Source organism: Dysidea avara, chromosome 1 (assembly GCF_963678975.1).
Source record: "Dysidea avara chromosome 1, odDysAvar1.4, whole genome shotgun sequence".
Lineage (NCBI taxonomy): Eukaryota > Metazoa > Porifera > Demospongiae > Dictyoceratida > Dysideidae > Dysidea > Dysidea avara.
In genome coordinates this window covers 6,394,581-6,414,578 of record NC_089272.1, presented here as the reverse complement: position 1 = coordinate 6,414,578, position 19,998 = coordinate 6,394,581, and the positions used below count along the sequence as shown (strand labels likewise).

Sequence of the window (19,998 nt, the reverse complement as noted above, 5' to 3'; positions counted from 1 at the left end):
TCACGGTGTCATAACTGGAGTGTCTTACATTCGAATGAAGCGCTTTTAATATATTTATAGCGGATTGAGAAGCGCTATGTATCGAGCAATACAGGAGGCCCGTGCGATGTAGCAATCGTAAGTTATTAATCGTTTTTGAGGGTTCAGCTCAATGCGAACGTACTACAATAGCTGCAAAATATAATCAACCAGTCTACCACTAGAGATTTTGTGGTTGATGATCTGCCCTGGGTGTTTGGAGCTAGGTACTGGAGATCTGAGCCAGTCTGAGCCGGTCTCACACTCCTACACACTGTGTACTAGTTGGTGGTAATTTTCCACTGTGTAACTGAAAAACCTGACAACACTTCATGGCAAAACAGTGGATAGAGAAGATTGACGGGTAGCTGGACTCCTAGAGTTCTGGCACTGACACACTATATAACCTCACACCCACTTTCCCAATAGAATAAAGGGGCATGGCCTTTCTTTCTTCCTGGCTTAACCCAATTTGGCTAGATCACAATTGGATGCATTAGATGAGTAACAGACAACTGATCCCAAATGAGAGACAGTTTGAGATCTCTACTTAGATCTCCTCTTTGGACTTGGATCTGCTCCCAAAATCTTTACTGGTAACCTCAGTTGTCGATTTACCTCCAATGACCACCAATGAGTAATGATTTGTGATCTTACAACACTTAACAACTGACAAGTAATCTGTTGAGACAATTCTACTCATTTGAGAGGATGATAAATAATTGTCCTGACTTGCACAAATGTTGAGTTTCAAATCACACACAGCACATGCCATTGCAGGTCTGTTACTAGACAATGGAGAAAAGTTAATGTGTAGTGGGGAATGTGTGAAGCCGTGGGTGCTAGAAAGGAGGGAGGCAGCACAAAAATACAAAATAAGTGGGAGGTTCACTACTTGCATTTTGTACATCAAAGTAAGTCCCAATCTGAATGGTTTTATGGCATGATCCACTTGCTTGTTCACAGCACTGTGTGCCAAACCCAGGGGCAGGTTCAGAAGCAAACAGCCCTGGTACAGAACAGTGTTACGCAAAAATTCATAGCAACCACGTAAATGTTAAGCAAACATATGGATCAACAATATGGATCAACACTGCTAACCTTCCAGTACTGTTAAGGGTGACCACTACAACACCTCACCTAATAGGTGGAAAGACACTACACAGATCACTCGAATTTATTTATAGCCTGACATGTAAAGGTCGATGGTGGGCCATAACGTCACCAATACGTATAATGTTTACAAGCAGCCAATGGCGATCGAAAAAGCCAACGCAGGTAGCCACAACTCTAGTCTACATATAAACGTACTTATACACCTTACTAGTCTGGTGCCATCTTAGCCCAGATTAAACTGTAGTCCACTTCGACAATGACTCAATAAAACTAAATAATACTAACCTTTACGTTCGATTGTGGTAACCAGTTTTGTCATGCCACCAGATTCGAGTTTAGCCAGTGTGAATAGGAAGAATTAGACTAGTATCGTTTAGTAGTTAGGTTTTGTTTACTTAAACCGTCTATTTAGCCCCTTTTTGTCGCTCGAGAGAATCACTATGGCGATTAGTCTGGTGCTTAGTCTATATGGCACGCTGGTATGCTGAGCACTACATGATGAGAGTGGAACAGCGAATGCTGGTTAGTGATATAACCCATAGCGTACTAGCTTTCAATATCTCAGGTGACTGCATTACTGCAGGGGGAACGTCATCGCAACGTCAGGCTTGGTTACCCACAATTGATGTTAGAAACCTGGCCTTTATAAGTGTTACAGCTGTCTTGTGAGACTCTCCCTACCTATTAGGTGAATAGTACATAACAGTTATACAACGTGCACTCGTGCTCTGCCTGTATAAACGCACTTGCCTTCGGGCCTGACGGCCCTCAGGCTCGTGTGTTTATATCAGGCAGAGCACTCGTGGCCATTGTATAACTATATAATAATAACCACACAAATTCCTATTAACCGCAATCACCAACTTTTCAAAATAACATGTTTTAAATGCTGTTCAAAACACAAAGAAGCTCTGTTTTCTCTTCTTCACACATGGGAACAGCTTCTTGCTACGTCTGGAGTCTTCAGCAAGTCGCTCTTCGTTAGGTTACGCTAGGCACGCCATCATTAGCAGCTTGTAATGCCTTGTGATTCCAGCTGGTAACATAGTCCCCTACATAAACAGCTTACAATTACAATACAAACTACCAGCATACCCTATCACTCAAAAAAACAAGGCACGAACACAAGTTAGCTACAAGCGAAACATGCGTTCATACTTGTCGCCTTATAATAACACTTACTTTTAGACTAATTCATGCTAGTGTAACTCTTGATCCATCAGACAATCATTTATCATTTGCTACCACTTCAGTGACAATTTTAAAGTAAAAAACATGCTGCTCTTCCTTGTGTTCTCTGGCGCAAACACAGGCGCTTAACATGGATACTACAAGTATGCGTAGTAATGCCAATTATGATGCAACAGCCGCATGTGGTTTATGGGCTGGCACTTAAACGGCTTCAAATATCAGCGAGCACCCTTAAACGCGCATGAAACTTTTAAGGAATTAGTCCTGAATGAGCACAGAACATTTATGGAATGCGTGTTTACACAAAACAAACTTATATGGTAAGGTAAGACAGCCTTTCCTAAATCTATTAGCCTAAAACCATATATCAGTAGAAAGCTTATTCATTGATCTACTTGGGGAAGGCTAAATAACCACTGTAACAACAATCGCTTACTTGTTATAAAGCGAAGAAGATCGATGTCTCCCCTTATCGCAACACCACATTCTTCGCTTCAATCATAGTTTCGATTGTGGGTCTAGTCACATGAGCTATATATGGCCTAATTTGTCATTGAATGGCCATTCAAATAGTACTTGTTTGAAGCAAATCGGACAAGCTGTCAAGGAGTTATGGATCATTTTCTGAAGGTATGTAATATATTTTTGTGATTAGTTGTTGAAAATTATTTTCACGGCGATTTTTGGTCTTATGCTTTGGTCGTAGGGTAAACCCCTAGGTATCATTTTAATGCTTATTACATCACGAGTACAATGGCACAAATTACAAAGCCATATGGTAAACCCTTCAAAAGTTACAGCGCTTTGTTTAAAACCATGCGTAAAAGCCTATATATAGACTTATGCGCTTTCAAGACCATGCGTAATCTGCCTATATATATATAGGCTTATGCGCGTTTAAGGGTTAAGATAATACTCCACATTGACACCACTGCTGCAGGATGAAGTATCAATTGATCACACTCATTTAATAGATAGCAACAATTAAGTGACACTTGGCTTGATTATGTAATATCGAGCTCTAAAATAGTTCACATAGACTATATATTTCTCTAAATAACACACCTGTAGGATATCCCAATGGGCAGTCCTTACAATCATTTCATCAACACATATGTAGCTACAAGTGTGGCAAAACAACACAGCATGAAAGGGGAGAAACTACTCAAGGGGATCCTTGTGTATCTATAGCTCTAATTCCTGTCATATTGCATCCAATGGTTAGACGTGACTTCCACCAACTTCGGGAAACCAAACACGTGGGCTAGGAAACCCAATGTTTCCTCTCGGTAGAATTAATACAAACATTGTTGTGGATTCTAAGGAGGCTTGTGTGAAAGAAGGAGTAATATTTAATGCCATGCTTAGGGTGTCCATGGGATGGATGCACAGAGGCCATCCAGCCACCACAGTCTCCACTGTCCCACAAGAGGATAGCGCAATGCAAACGATTCCCATCCAGGGTCTCCGAGTTGTGATCAGACATGTCCAGGAAGGAGCTGGTCATGAAAGGAGACTGGTATCTTTATGGCCTGGACAATAGAACATGTACACATGCATTACTCACTTCAAGTCTGTCATCACCAACCTACATTATGGATAAAATATTTCATACACAATATCCCTATGTGTTGGAAATTGATTGTAAGGTCAGTGGTTATGATCCAGGGCAACTTGTTGTCCTCCTTATTCAGTCTTCCATGACATCCAGCAGCATTACAGAGCATAGTAGCCACCAGAGTCATAAAATGTAAGGCATCAGCCTGATCTGGTATTCTATGAATGGGGTTCTTGGACAGAGTTCTAGTACAGCATTTAAAGAGCAGCTACTGGTGACATGAAAGGGGGCTTCTATGGAATCAATTGGGCCTTTGTAGGAAAGGAGTCATAAGGACTTCAGTCAAGGCCTTCTGCTTGCCTTGGAATGATATAGCTATATGGTCAAACTTGGCTTATGCAGCTATGACTTAGAATATACGGTGGCTCTATCCCTAATACGAGCAGATTCACTGATGCCTTGTTCATTCTAGCTTAAAAACTGGTTGTACAGGTGATCATAAATACCACAAGTAAAAGTACTAATGGCAATTTACTACTGCAGTACAGGTGACTGATACAAGTAGGCTGGCACAACATAGTAAACTGTTAACCTCAGAGGTAAACTTAGGCATGCTTTTGTGGTCAATACAAGCCAACTTAATTACCGGTGTCTGGATTCAGGTCTTAAAACTTGTTTCTTCGCGTGGGTGTGTGGACAAACATGCATACATACAGACACGTGGATTTTCCAAACCAATTTTAGGAACTTGGCATACGCATGGTTTGTAAACTTATCACAAGAAACTATACATCATCTAGATTAATTGTAAGCAGTACTGAGAGAGGAATCAGTAAACTATTAGCATCAATATAAAGGAGATAGAGTAATGGGTTGTTATGGTACTGTGATATAGGCAGAGCGAACATTTTGGATCATGTGATCAAATAAAACACGTGAGCTGCATTGTTGGTACCTGTTGCAGCAGGTGGGTAGGATGTACTCTTAATGCAAATAGATTTTTGTCCTGACTACATTCCGGAGATATTAATGCCACATAAGCTGACACTACAAAAAGTGGAGTCGCCTCAAATACGTAGTTGTACTATAGCATCCCAAATCACCTCATTACCCATACAAGTGAAGCCTAGGCTGGACAGGTGAACTTGCAATTCAACAGCCAAGACAAATCATTCCAGTGTACATATATACAACACAGACTAGGTATAGTAATTAAGACAAAGCCATACAATGCCTACAAGAACCTTTTGCTCAAAATTAAGTATATGGGAGCCATAAAAGTTTGAAGGTATCTGTAGACTGTAGACTATAGAGTAGTGCTGTGCACCCAATACCACAGCACCTGTATACTATGGTGCAAGGAGCTAGTTAAAGCTAAAGACTGTAAATTCTGGTAGCCGCCATATGCATAGATTGCACAGATTAGCTAACAGGCCACCATATAACACAGTTTTTACAACAAAGAAAATATGACTGACTAATAGCTGCAAAATATAATCAACCAGTCTACCACTAAGAGATTTTATGGTTGATCATCTGCCCTGGGTGTATGGAGCTAGGTACTGGAGATCTCAGCCAGTCTGAGCCGGTCTCACACTCCTACACACTGTGTACTAGTTGGTAGTAATTTTCCACTGTATAACTGAAAAACCTGACAACACTTCATGGCAAAACAGTGGATAGTGAAGATTGACAGGTAGCTGGACTCCTAGAGTTCTGGCACTGACACACTATATAACCTCAGACCCACTCTCCCAATAGAATAAAGGGGCATGGCCTTTGTTCCTTCCTGGCTTAACTCAATTTGGCCAGATCACAATTGGATGAATTAGATGAGTAACAGACAATTGATCCCAAATGAGAGACCGTTTGAGAGCTCTACTTAGATCTCCTCTATGGGCTCGGATCTGCTCCCAAAATCTTTACTGGTAACCTCAGTAGTCGATTTACCTCCAATGACCACCAATGAGTAATGATTTGTGGTCTTACAACACTTAACAACTGACAAGTAATCTGTTGAGACAACATCTGTAATTCTCCTCATTTGAGAGGATGACAAATAATTGTCCTGACTTACACAAATGTTCAGTTTCAAATCACGCACAGCACATGCCATTGCAGGTCTGTTACTAGACAATGGAGAAAAGTTAATGGGTAGTGGGGAATGTGTGAAGCCGTGGGTGCTAGAAAGGAGGGAAGCAGCACAAAAATACAAAATATGTGGGAGGTTCACTACTTGCATTTTGTACATCAAAGTAAGTCCCATTCTGAATGGTTTTATGGCATGATCCACTTGCTTGTTCACAGTACTGTGTGCCAAACCCAGGGGCAGGTTCAGAAGCAAACAGCCCTGGTACAGAACAGTGTTACACAAAAATTCATACCAACTACGTAAATGTTAAGTTAATTATACAAACATATGGATCAACACTGTTAACCTTCCAGTACTGTTAAGATAATACTCCACATTGACACTATTGCTGGATGAAGTATCAATTGACCACACTCATTTAATAGATAGCAACAATTAAGTGACACTTGGCTTGATTATGTAATATTAAGCTCTAAAATAGTCCACATAGACTATACATTTCTCTATATAACACACCTGTAGAATATCCCCAATGGGCAGTCCTTACAATTATTTCATCAACACATACATAGCTAAAAGTGTGGCAAAACAACACAGCATGAAAGGGGAGAAACTACTCAAGGGGATCCTTGTGTATCTATAGCTCTAATTCCTGTCGTATTGCATCCAATGGTTAGACGTGACTTCCACCAACTTCGGGAAACCAAACACGTGGGCTAGGAAACCCAATGTTTCCTCTCGGTAGAATTAATACAAACATTGTTGTGGATTCTAAGGAGGCTTGTGTGAAAGAAGGAGTAATATTTTATGCCATGCTTGGGGTGTCCATGGGATGGGATGCACAGAGGCCATCCAGCCACCACAGTCTCCACTGTTCCTCAAGAGGATAGCGCAATGTAAACGATTCCCATCCAGGGTCTCCGAGTTGCGATCAGACATGTCGAGGAGGGAGCTGGTCATGAAAGGAGACTGGCATCTTTGTGGCCTGGACAATAGAACATGTACACATGCATTACTCACATCAAGTCTGTTATCACCAACCTACATTATGGATAAAGTATTTCATACACAATATCCCTATGTGTTGGAGATTGATTGCAAGGTCAGTGGTTATGATCCAGGGCAACTTGTTGTCCTCCTTATTCAGTCTTCCATGACGTTCAGCATCATTACAGAGCATAGTAGCCACCAGAGTCATAAAATGTAAGGCATCAGCCTGATCTGGTATTCTATGAATGAGGTTCTTGGACAGAGTTCTAGTACAGCATTATAAACAGTAGCTACTGGTCACATGAAAGGGCTTCTATGGAATCAATTGGGTCTTTGTAGGAAAGGAGTCATAAGGACTTCAGTCAAGGCCTTCTGCTTGCCTTGGAATGATATAGCTATATGATCAAACTTGGCTTATGCTGCCATGGCTTAGAATATATAGTGGCCCTATCCCTAATATGAGCAGATTCACTGATGCCTTGTTCATTCTAGCTTAAAAACTGGTTGTACAGGTGATCATGAATACCACAAGTAAAAGTACTAATGGCAATCAAGTTATAAATACATTTTACTAATGCAGTACGGGTAGGTAAAATCAGTGGACCCGGGGACCCAGGATCAGGAGACCCAGGACTAGGGGACCGAACTAAAGACACTGACACGCTATACATCGCTAATTACTCACCCTGAGTATCTTTGTCATGCATCATCATATCATCATACGGTACATTGCAGCCATAACTTTCGTGCGCTTCCATAATCCATACGCGCACACAGCATTCAGTTAATGTGCGCTTGACTATGACATCATAGAATCGTAGCCAGTTAAACAGGTTTATCCTGTTCATAGATCCTGTTGCACAAGGTCGGATGATACACTTGTTGTCACTGTTTGTTTTGTTTTATTGTTCTGTGAGTGAGTTGAGATGGATCATGCAGAAGATATCGAGGGAGAGGAGGTGATTGTACTAAGCTCAAGTGACAATGAAACTTGTGACAGTGATTCAGAAAGCGGAAGCAGTAGTGATAGCGAAAATGACAGCGATAGCGATGATAGTGAACTACACGAGTAAGTAGTAAACGTTTGTTGTTTGAACTATTAAAGTTTATTTGTGTATATATATAGCTGTAGATAGCTCGCTAAAAGTTACGCGATAACAAGGAGCACGCACACACTAGCTTGCCGCATAGAATCCTTTTATACAAAGAAGCGCGTATAATCTTGCATGTCAGCACAGATACTAGAATACATAATGGATTGGAAATGCAATACATTTTACGGTTACGGGCTCGATACGGTGACGTGATTTATGGCAACGTTACCAAGTGTACAAACTGCAGTTGTTCTTAACACTGAGACTACTATTACAGGTTTTATAAAGCGTTAAATCATCGCTAAAGGATTCAGCTATTTATTGGTTTGTGACTAGTGGTGTGCGATATCAGGATTTTTATTTCGATATGTTATCGATACAATATTGGGGTAAATATAGAAATTTCGATACGATTTTCGATAATTTTTAATTGTGTGGGTGGTGTAATTGCGTGGGCGGCCGATATTTATAAATATGCTTGAAATACACTTTACACACAAACTATTGCATAAAACTAATAATAAGCCTAGGAAACTGGTAGACAAGTTTTTAAAGTGGCTAGATAGTACAGAACCTTCATTTCTAGCGTGATTGCACAATCACACACTAAATGCTGTAGATTTATCGAATGTTCTTCGATATTTCGATAATTATTGCAAAATATTACCTTTTCGATAAATATCGAAATCTGCTAAAGCAGTATCGAAAATCGATATGATAACGATATCGACAAAATTATTGCGAAATCGATATTTTTCGATATATCGCACATCACTATTTGTGACTGAAGGTTAGTCGTTTCGTACAACCGAAGGTGTGAAGGAAGGAACGCGAAATTTGTGTTCAAAAACTACTGTGGGGGTTTTAGTGTATAGGGTGTATTACATACGAAGTTTTAGAAGTGCTGGACAGTTTCGCCACATAGTAATGAGTGCAAATAATTATTTTTAGCATTGTACAGCAGTTACTTTCTGTAAGCGAAGCGAAATAATGGCTACATGACGGTAGTGGCTGTGGGGGTTTTCCTGGCTTTGTGAAAACGAGTCTAGTGATACATGCTATACTAAAGAAAAGTTCATAGCTTCGAGAGTGCTAAAAAAAGTATGAACGAATTGACCAAGACACCTGTTTTCAAGAAAACTCTGGGAGGATTCGACAAAAATGTATTGTGCCTATTGAAAATGCTGCTGTGCCCCGTAAATGTCATCACATGAACGTATCGAACCCGTAACTGTAAAATGTATTGCATTTTCAATCCATTATGCATTCTAGTATCTATGATGCCAGACGATTTGTGTGAAGTGTGGGGGCGGCAAACAAACCTAGTTACTGCTGCACATTCCGTGACCATTGCTGGAATGTTGGCAGAGCCGTAGATATTTTACAGACAAGTACCCAGGATTGGAATCATCTCACCTGAGCCCAATAACACCAATGCAGACATGTTGTTTTAGGAAGCAGCCTCAAGAGTAAAACTAATCTTCCTGTGTGAAATTCGACCTACTTCTGGTAACAATGATCCAGCACGATGATTCAATCAGGTACTTGTCTGTATATCTATGGCAAAGCCAACCGGATCGATTCGTGGACTCTGTGACAAAACAAACATTAACTATTCAAATGCTTAGTGTAATAGAGAACTGAATCTAGATTACAGTTTTTTTGGAAAGTTTAACAATGCCATGGTCTTAGGATGTTTGTTTCCTAGTACAGAGCTGATAAAAGTGTTGGTAAAGGAATGATTATTGTTCGGTACGGGTTTGTGAAATGGAATTGTTGGGGAAGCCTTTCAGCAATGTTTCAAATGCGTCACCAGGACATTATCAGTGTATGCTCCCAGAGTTGATTGGAACAATTATTACATATCCTTGCTGCAAAACAATACCATAATGTAATTTAAGCAAATTCCAGTGAGTTCATGGAAAGTGTGCAACAGTGACCAGATGGTTTATTTACCTCACCCCCCTCCAACACACATACACAAACCATCTGGCATGCGAGACAAAGGAGCGCATACATACAGGTACATACATCCTTGCATAGAATTCTTTACATAGGACTATTTCTTTAAATTTAATGTTATTGTGCATTTTTTTGTACTTTTACTGTACTTCTCCTAGCTAGCTATTTAATGGATTTTAACTAGTTAAACTAGGTTAATGTTGCAGTCGAACATGCATGAGTGTATTATGATAGTGACTAGCCCGAAGCTCCACCATGACTGGAGGGAAGATTGGGCAGGCGCACACATGAGAAGGGTTGGCAATAATTGGAGAATAACATTGCACATGCGTTACAAGAAAAAGGCACGTGGAGAGGTGTTAGAATGCATGGTGCTACATGGCACAGTAAATCTTGTCCCACCCACACCACTCTACCAACTACCTCATATTAGTATTTTAGAAGACAATAATCATAAAAGGGATTGTTGGGTGGGGGTTAATGTAATATATTGCCCCCAAATTTTTTTTTTTGCATAACGGGGGTGTGGGGAGGTGAAGCATGCACCACAGACAGTCTTAGCAGGGAGTTTAGTAAATCCCCCATTTTTTCCCTTGTCTTTTCCATCTTGAGGCTAGCTCAGGGTGTGACAGTGCAGGGTTTCTATTAGGAACATTGTGGTATGCAGAAATTCTTGTGGCTTCAGAGAATGTTAGAATCCCCAAGCTCCAAGCCTTTGTAGTAAAACATGCTGTATACATCATGTAAAATTGTTGAAAAGGGGCCTATTTGAGAATTAATAGGAGAATCCATGGAACCCTACACACCTACCAAAACAACCACCATCTGTTGAAGGTGGTAACCTGCTCACAACAGGGTAAGCCCTGCTGACCGGGTTAAACTGACAAGCAACATTAAATATGGTTATCCCATGTTGTGTCAGCATGTGCTGGAGGACTTTCAATTACTGTATATCATACGTACTGTATAGCGGATTTTGTAGCGAGGAATTAATTTTAGTGTTTGGAGAGCTAAAAAGAATTGGAAAAGATAACTAAAACTATAACTAAAAGATTTTTTTATGTACAATTAACTAAAACTAAAAGGTTTTTGTAAATTTTACTACAACTATAAAAGATTTTCACATCTTAAACTAAAACAACACAAGGAATATAACCATAACTAAATCAAAAACTAAAAGGAATAAAGAAAAATTATTAAAACTAAAATAAATTATTAACGAAACTGGCTATGACTATAACTTGCTAAAACTAAAAGTCCTTAACTAAAACAACACTAACACTACATTCTACTGGTTGAAACAAAACAGTTTGCGCTTGTTACGAGTGCCACTTGAGTGTTACCAAATCAGGTTTTAGTGTATATATGAATTAAAAGTGATATGTAAATTCTCCCACTATTTTTAAATTTCAAGGGAAATTTCAGGCACTACAATATCCTGTTATACGGTATACATCATGAGTGATGGTTCTCCCCTGTGTGACTAGCTGGGCAAAAACCAGCTGTGTTTGCATATTCCTCAGATTCCTTTTTGATGTGGAGGTGGTAAACTGCCTCAATGTAATGGATCCATCAGTTAGAAAAGCTAGTCAAAAACATTTCTTGCCCTTAGCAATATGACATATAACATCCTGTTGTGTTAGTGCAGTGGTTATCCCATTGGCTTTGTTTACACAACTTTGCTTTGAAGTGCAAGGAATGTGACATACTTTAGAATACACTTTGGGTGAGTGACATGAGTAACAGAATTTTGGTAACTGGTATACAGAGTTGGGGGTAACTAGTTACTTTTGTAACTAAGTTACGTAACAGATTACTTTTAAAGTAACTAGTAATATAACTAGTTACTTGTTTTGTAACGAGTAACTTGTAACTAGGAGTAATTGTCTGAAAAGTAACTAAGTTACAATAGTAACTAAGTTACAATAGTAACTAAGTTACAATAGTAACTAGTTACAATAGTTACATTGTAACTATAACTAATTATGCTTTAAAAGCAAGAGCACTTTAATTTTTGTGTCATATATATGCTACAGACACATTAAGTAGACAGATTCTGTGTACTGTTCTCTATGATTCAGCTTGAGTAACAGACGTAGCAATAATTAAAACTGACCTGAAATAGCAACAGAATTGTTATTTCAAGTGCACATATGTATTGAATCCTGTAATGATCCATATTTGAGCAAAATTCATGTTACAAAAGCAAACAACAAGTCATAATTTATACTACAAAAGTAACTAGTAACTAGAGTACTTAGTTACCTTTTGAAAAGTAACTGTAACTAAGTTACATGGAATAAAAGTAACGTGTAACTAGTAACTAGTTACTTTTCTGAAGTAACTACCCCAACTCTGCTGGTATATTGCTTGAATTGTTCATATAATTATTACCAACTTTAACATATTTTATCTGCATTCTGAAAGTCTCTAGTGTATGCCTCCTGCAGAGCTTGTCATTCCTCTCCTCTTTGGTGTACCACATTTGAAAGCAGGGTGGGTCCAGTTCCAGGCCTACTCAGCTAAGCACCTGTACATGTCATAATTGCAAGTATGTACATGTTGAGCACAGCCATGAAAAAACAGAAATCTAAAGGAGAAAAAAAAGGATAAGTTTGTTCAATGTGTCCAGGCTGCCCCTGAACTGCTTTGTGTGTTAGCCTTAAACCAGAAACTGATAGAACTAGAGCATTTCTGTACTTGTGATAACGAATTTTCCATTTTGGGCTTTGACCCAACTTTCAACTGTGGAAAGTTTTCAGTGACAGTTACTGCATACAAGAATCTGTTGCTTGAAAAGAATAATGATGGTGTTATTCCTACATTTATAGGTCCAATGCTTGTTCATCAGCGGAAGCTGAACGAGTCATATCATTATTTGATTTCTACCCTGATTGGCTTGGGCCCACCTCTTTCTCATATACTAGCTGTAGGAACTGATGGTAAAAGTAATCTTTCTAAGGCTATTCTCAACTGTCTGCCATTTTCAAAGCATGTACTTTGTGCTCTGCACATGACTCGGGATATCCAAGAGAAAATGAAAACGGTTGGAGTGCCACAACACTATCAGAGATTGTTTGTACAAGATGTCATGGGATCGTTTTATTCTCCAGACACTAAAGGTTTAGTAGATGCTGAGAGCAATGAAGAATTTGAAGAAATTTTCCTAACTCTATGCTCAGTTTGGCAGAAACGAGAAGCAGAATTCTCTAAAAGAAAGGCACAGATGTATCAATGGTTTTCGATGTATCATGCTGAAGATGTGCACAATTCTATGATCGTTCCTGTTCGAGAGAAAGCAGGACTTGGACATCCACCAGCACATTTTATTACCAATGGCAATGAAAGCATGAGTAATGTCATTAAGCAAGCTATACACTACAAAGAGAAAAATTGGGATCAATTTTGTGATGAAATGCTAGCTTTAGTGAAGATTCAGTACCAAGAGGTGGAGAAGGCTGTTGTGTGTATTGGTGAATATCGATTTCGAGACAAGTTTGCTTATTTAGAAAAGCCTTCATCTGTTTGGACAGGTATGTCTGTAGAACAGAGGAAGAGACATATGAAGAAAGTTATGTCAATCGCAATGACTGGAATGCCTGCAGATCACAGTGATGATGAGCTATCCATGCCAAGTAGTGCAGAACCTAATGGTCATGGAATCAGTTGTTTTCCACTACCATCAAATTTGTCTTCTGTGGTTTGGGAGCGGATGGTTTCTAAAGCAAAAACGATAGCTTCAGATCCTGCATCAATGTCACTTGTGCCAGGCAGTAGCAATAAAAGTAGGTTTGTAGTGTCATTTTGCAATCCTAGTTCTCCAATGAAAGTTCAAGCTGGGAAGATGCCTGTGCAGTACACTTGTGACAAGAAAAAATGCCTTGCTTTTGCTGGTTACAGCATTTGTAGTCATGTTTTGGCTGTTGCTATACAGAATGATGAATGTGGAGACCTTCTCAAGTGAAGTCAGCACAATTCAGAACCCAGATTACACGATCTTTCCATGATAGGAATGCCCAGTAATGCAGGTAGAAAACCTGGTCATTGTAAGCGGAAGCAGAAGAAGAGATCTACTATTAAGGATGAAAACAGTGTGCCTACCAACATAAAAAAAGCGGACACTGCCCAAAGATCCTTCTACTCCAGAGCCAGATGCTTTATCTCCTGACATTCCAATACCTCCAGTACTATCTAGTACCTCTCCATCTCAAGTACCTTCACCTTTGTCATGTACCAATAGTTTTCTTCCATCATCACTATATCCACATAGTGCAGAAGTCCATTCATTGCTGCCGCCACCTCCACTGATTCCAGCAAGTCATGCAATGACACAGGTACTACCTATGAGTCATATACAAATAAATCAGCAGCCAACCCACTGTTCACATACGTCTATTAACATTACACATCCTTCAATGACAAATACACTTCCTTTTTCATCAAATCCCTTGCCATCAGTCAACCGGGGAAACAACTTTTGGTTTCAAAATTTACAATCCAATACCCAACAGCAGGAACGGTTGCCATCCAACCCGTTCTTCGTAAAGTTTTTGACTAAACAGATCAGGATATGTTAAGGGTGTCGATCTGGCTATAAGCGTAATGAGAAAGGTGAGCTTTTGCCACCTCCTGATGATTTAATCGTTGGGCATTTTGAACGCCAAACATATAATGACCAAGTGACAGGCATTGCTTATTTATCAAGGGAGACTTGTGTTCACTACCATGCATCTCCTCTATGTATTTATGCAATGCACCCAAATTTTCAACCTTCCAAAGTGTGTGTGCCGAGTGAAGTAATGGGAAGACTTCACAGTATTCACAAGTTGTTCCTTAACAGAACATTTGGACTAAACCTTTAGTTTATCTCTTGTTGGACTATTGGACTGGACTGCCCTTGGATATCATGCATTGATTACATATTTGATTACCCAGGTGTTATTATTAGGTGTTGACAGTTTTCTTCATTTGGACATTTTATCAAACTTTTTAGTCATTTTGTTAACCTTTTGTGTTAATGATGTAACATTAATTTTAAAACAAAGTTTGAATGATGTGTATATATAGCTGACAAATTTTTTGAGGAGCAATATTTTCAAGGCTGAGCAATGTAGCTAACTAAAAACAATTTTTTTGTGGATTTGCTCAAAAGTGCATGAAATAATTTTAATGATAAAATTTTTGCTGATAAGGTATGTGCCTGCTTGTTTAGCACTTGGGTGGCTAGGGACGAGACTAACATATCTTGCATCACGATGCACGTAAATCACGATTAAAGCCAGTACTTGTGTGATGGATTGGCATCGATCTCTGCTGGTTAATTGTTACTATTCAGGGGCATAGGAAGACAATTGATTTATGGGTACCCAGTGGTAAAGCTGAAGACCAAAAAAAAAAAAAAAGGTCGCGAGTGTGACTGCTTTATTAGAGTCATTGACTGCTCTATTAGAGTATCTCGATCTTTTCAGTAATATATAGTACAGTGTGCTTACACCCGTTAGTTACGTAACTGGAAATATTTATGGGTGCCCAAGCACCCATGGCACCCATGCTTCCTACGCCCCTGCTATTATGCAGTCATCTAGCAGCTCTGCAGCTTCAGACACTTTTACAGACGTTTATATTTCTATTTGGTTTAAACATCCTGTTAGACGCTGTGACGGATTGCAAGACTACTTGAAATTTAGAAGCACGATGTGCCAATGCACCGCAATGTTTGAAGTCTAGTTGAATGTCGAGCCACTGGACTGAAACTTGCATAGCTAGTGATCGCTATTTCCTGTTTGCACTATATATGTTTCTAAACTTTTAGTAGCGAGTCGAAATAATAGATTAGTGTGCTCATTGTGCAGCAGGAGAGTCGCCTACAACTTCAGACACTTTTTCATAGGCACTTATAATTTCTAATTGGTTTAAACATTGTGTGCGGACACCGTGGCATGGAAAAAGTGGATTGGTCATGCAAGACTACTTGCAAAGGTACCTAGCCGTAGTACAAGTATAGAATATTGTGAAGGGTAAGAAGAGTCGGGTACCCTGCTCCCGGGTCCTCGGTTCCCGGGTCCACTGTTTTTACCTACCCCTGCAGTACAGGTGATTGATACAAGTAGGCTGGCACAACATAGTAAACTGTTAACCTCAGAGGTAAACTTAGGCATGCCTTTGTGGTCAGTACAAGCCAAAAACGCATAACTTAACTACATGTCAATACCATCATGTCTGGCCTCCCTCCTAGCCCAATTCTAACACTATAAACTTTGAAAGGACAGTATTTCCAGACATATTCAATTATGGGCTAACACCTGGTGTAATTGACTGGAAATTTCACAGCACTGTGTAATGGGCTGAACATATGTGAATCATAATGTCCATTTCACTTTTGAGCCAATAACTGATACACATTCAGACGAAAACATCAATTCTGGTGCCATCCTTTCTCTTGATGAGGATTGTAAAGTAACTAACAGTCAAACTACTTTGGTGTTGATAATCGTCTGTTATCAGGTTTGCTATGGAATGCAGCTGAAGTTTTCTCTTCATCATGGCCTTCAACATGCAGTAACGGACAAAGAAAAGCACCTATACGCTTGAAATAAACTTTCTGAGGTAGCCAGATACAGATAATGAGTGCTTCATTTTGTGCATGAATCATGTTCATACTTGTACAGGTTGGTGAGTGAGTATCATCAATATCTGACATTTGAAAAGCATATCACCAAAAGTGACATTAAGAAGAAAAAAGGTGTCATGGGCAGGAATCGAACTCAGGATCTTTAATGAAATTCTTGGATGATGAGTGACTTGTTTAACACAGCAGCTGCATTGATACATGCATCTGTAAGCTAGATAATTGTCTGACGTCAAAGAAATTAGTGCTGTACACCTACAAAATTTTTGTCACCAGCTAATTGCCTACCAATAATTGGCAATAACACGTTAATTGGTTGTGTGTAGTAAAGTGATAATGGCAGACATAATATGTACTGGACATGACTAAAACACGGAACGGACTGGGAACACGGACTAGCAAACGGACTGGGAAGAACTTGCCTGGAAACGTTTTTGTTCATAGAAATTCACTGTATAGCTGCTAAAAAGAATATAACATGCAACGCACTTTCCGTTTCGCATGTGTAAACAAGACAAGACACAAGCTATAAGCCTGTTAAAGATCATCTCCAATGGAAAATATGTAACACTTCTTATTGATAATAATGAAGAGTGGTGTGTGTTATTTTAATATATCATGCATTATATAGCTAGCAGCTCACGATCTATGAAGTTGCGGTTTTATTCTGGATGTAGCATCACTATATGTCACACCGTGATCTAAATCACGGGTGCATGTGCAACGCTTCATAATAATGCTCTCTTTACCTATCGTAAAGTATTCTTTGTTTCGATTCTTACATAGATACATCTGTTCTCCAGTAATGCCAAGAAAGTGTGTAGTTGCAGATTGCAACACGGTCAGTGGAATCGGGTATTATAGCCTTCATGGTTGGCTTTCTGACGAAGGCGTTCGATATCTAAATGGACTAGGGCTGTGAAACGCCAGCAAAATGATTGGGATGGCCTGACACGCACCTCACTGCTCTGTTCTAAGCATTTCGAGCCTGAATGCTTTGCTATCGAAGGATCACGGTATAGTGAAGAAATGGGATTGCCAATAAAGAAGAGATTAGGCCCTGTGACTGTTATGCACCTGCCTGGCATAGATTCTATAGGGGCGCAACGTAATCTCTTAGCAGCTTCACCACTGAAGAAACTTTCAAAGGAACCAAATGCCCTTGAGGAGTCATTTACCACTGAACCAGAAGATACTGACATGGGTGATCATGAGGAAACTTATCTAGACTCACTATTTCAGATCACACAGGATAACACTACAACAAAGTAAGCAAACAGCAGTCTCACACTTTTAGTAATTACATCTACACCTTAGTGATGAAATTGAGCAGTAAATGGATCCAGGATCAACACTAGATCAGATAAAGTACATAGTCTTTAAGTCATCACTATTGGAGATAGCTATTCACATCATGTACATCATGCCACAACATATGCAATGGTACCATCTCACAACCCAAGAGAACATTTATCTGTGTAAAACAGCTGTGTTCCCATTGTAACCACAAAAGAATATGGACGAGTCAACCAATGATCAAGGATACACTAGCTGGAAATGTGATGCTCTCTGCTGCCATTCTCTTCAGTGGTAGTACACTTGGAAAAATATTGCGGATACTGAATGAAATGCGAATAGCATGTATTTGTGACAGTACCTTCTACAACCACCAGAAAGCTTACCTTTATCCTGCAGTGGTTTCAGTATGGGAAAGCCATCAAACAAAGCTGTTGGAAGAGTGCAGAAGTCATGGTACTGCCCTGTCTATAGGAGGTGATGGGAGAGCTGACAGCCCTGGACACTCAGCAAAGTACGGCTCTAACAGTCTTATTGATTTTGATAGCAACAAAATTATTCATATGGAACTAGTCCAGGTAAAATTTGCACACTATTTTTATATCATATGTGATTGGATATGTTCCCAGAGTAACCAAGTAACGTCTAGCAATCACATGGAGAAAGAGGGACTATCCAGGGCTCTTAAATTCTTAGATGCTAAGTCTTTGCAAGTGGGTACATTGGTTACTGATAGGCATAAGCAAATCGATAAGTTTATCAGTAGGCAATACCCAGACATTGAATGTTGCTATGGTGTGTGGCATGTGTCAAAAGGTAAGGTAGCTGCTCTGGAGAATTGTATGTAGTTTATTATGTATAGGAGTAAAGAAGAAATTAAACAAGGCAGCAAAATACAAGGACTGCGAGCTTATTAATGATTGGATAAAAAGTATAACCAACCATATGTACTGGTGTGCAGCATCAGCACCCAGTGGTAATGAAATGGCAGTTTGTTGGAAGTCCATGATGAATCATTTGTGTGACGAACATGAAGACTGTTACCATACTAATGACCTGGGCAATAGGCATAAAAAGTGGTTTATACCAGGTAAAGGCAAGAAAACAAAACTAGACTCAACCATGCACATGTCATGTATAACAGGTGCTAAAGTATGGGAGAAACTCAGTGATATTATTGAAACCCTCGGTTAATGTCTGATACAAAAAAGCTCTCCCCTAGCCAACAGACCAGCAGCATTGAGAGCTATCACAGTGTAATCAACCACTTTGCTGCTAAACTGATGGCTTTCATTATCATGGCAGGTAAAGAACAGGCATATGGTATATATACAGTGAAATTGAAGTGATACATATCACAGGTTATTGATTGTTGCAATGCATTTTAATGAAAATTTTAAGAGGCCACAGGCATTCACAAGAGATGGCAAAGAGCAGAGACGGCTGACTTTTCCAAAATCTAAGCAAGGGGAATGCACACCTAAAGTAGTCCCAGTGCCGAAAACTTACAGTAAGTTGGTCAAAGTATTCATCTTGTTTGTTAAATACTCATTACAGACTGCGCAAATGAACTGATGGTGAAAGCAATACAATTATGTTTAACAAATGCAGAGGAAGATAAAGGGCCGCACAGAAAACCACCTCAGTTACCTAAAGCCCCTCCTCATTTAGCAAGCCAGTATATGCATCCTGACAAAGACACAATGCCTGAATTTACACGATATAATGACTGATTTGTTTAGACTCAATGGAAATTTCTCTTACATTTTTTTTTCTCAAGTTACATTTGCAATTTGGCTTTTTTTTTTACGCAAGGCACTACCTGGTCATATACATATTGCCTGAATTGATACTAGAACAACTGATAACAAATATACCGGTAGCTACGCTTGAAATATATATATGGCTTACCAGTACATATCCTTAATTCGTACTCTGCCATAGGAGCAATGCCACTGCCTTTGCGTGGGGCCTTAATGGAGCTCTGATCAGCCTGGGAATAGCTGTATGTGGCTGTACAGCTCCATGGTGTTGAATAAATACATCTGCTGTG

The 19,998-nt window shown here is 39.5% G+C and overlaps 1 protein-coding gene across 8 annotated transcripts in view; it reads right to left on the bottom strand.

Moving 5' to 3' along the window:
- Positions 1-19,998, bottom strand: part of LOC136254412 (N-alpha-acetyltransferase 50-like) — an 854,489-nt gene that overhangs the window by 279,817 nt on the left and 554,674 nt on the right. The gene's annotated exons all lie outside the window — the stretch shown is intronic.